Genomic DNA, 1,043 nt, shown 5'->3' with positions numbered 1-1,043 from the left:
ATACAGAATCCACGAAGTACAAACTTTGTATTCCTTCTTACATAGATCAGTACACATTGCCTCCTGTAAAAGACAAAAATGTAAAATAAAGATTTCTATAGTAGTCTAGTAAGTTCTATATAGTCAATAATATAGCAGAAATTATACAATTAGTACCACTCCTTGCAATAAACTCCCTAGCTCAATCATAGTTGCACATTCAATTTCTGTTTGTTTGTTTCTTTGTTTGTTTATTTAACGGAAGAGAGGAAAAAGCAGACCTTATTATCATTACAGTACCGGGAAATTCATTCTCAGTTCAGTTCAGTTGTAGAGGATTCTGCAGACATTTAAAACCCCAATGCTCGTTCCCAAGCAAGGGGAGCACCTGGGCACTATGTTGCATTTAATAGGACAGGATTATAGTAGAGAATATTTATAAAGGTCTTTTAAAGTACATAGTGTCTTTAAAAATGTGAACATTTTTCCTGTTTTTACATTTACTTTCTTATTATTAGGAATAAATGATTAGCAAGCCTGGTGCTTGATAATCTTTCGTCCTCAAATTATCAACCTTAGGTTAATGTAATCTGCTACTTTTTTTTTTTTTTTTTTTTTTTTTTTTGTATAAGGAAGTAATCATGGCATTTTCTGGAAGCCAGAACGGCAACAAACAAGGCAAAGCATAAAGTACAGGTGGGATAAAGCCTCAGCTCCACACCCTTGCTTATGTCCTATTTAAATCTCGCACATTGGACATCTGCATTGCTAGGTGGTTGGGAAAGTCACAAGGCGGTCTCCTGCTTGCAAAATTTTTACCACAGAGTTTATACCTCATGGACTATGGGGAATCATGGAGCTGCCTGAAGCTGATCTTGTGATTTGTTTTCATAAAGTGGCAGCACTCAATGATGCCATGAGGGAGAGGGCACCCCTCCTGCATTCACTCACCCACTGCCACTCAGAAGGGCAAGCTGGCCTGCTGGCCTCTTCCAGGTCAAGGACTAGCAGCTTCTGTATTACGTATAGAAATCAAAGACCAAATAACAAAGGAGGAAATTGTA

This window comes from Choloepus didactylus, chromosome 3, assembly GCF_015220235.1.
Source record: "Choloepus didactylus isolate mChoDid1 chromosome 3, mChoDid1.pri, whole genome shotgun sequence".
NCBI lineage: Eukaryota > Metazoa > Chordata > Mammalia > Pilosa > Megalonychidae > Choloepus > Choloepus didactylus.
The sequence above is the reverse complement of the archived record's forward strand: the minus strand, read 5'-3'. Positions refer to the sequence as shown.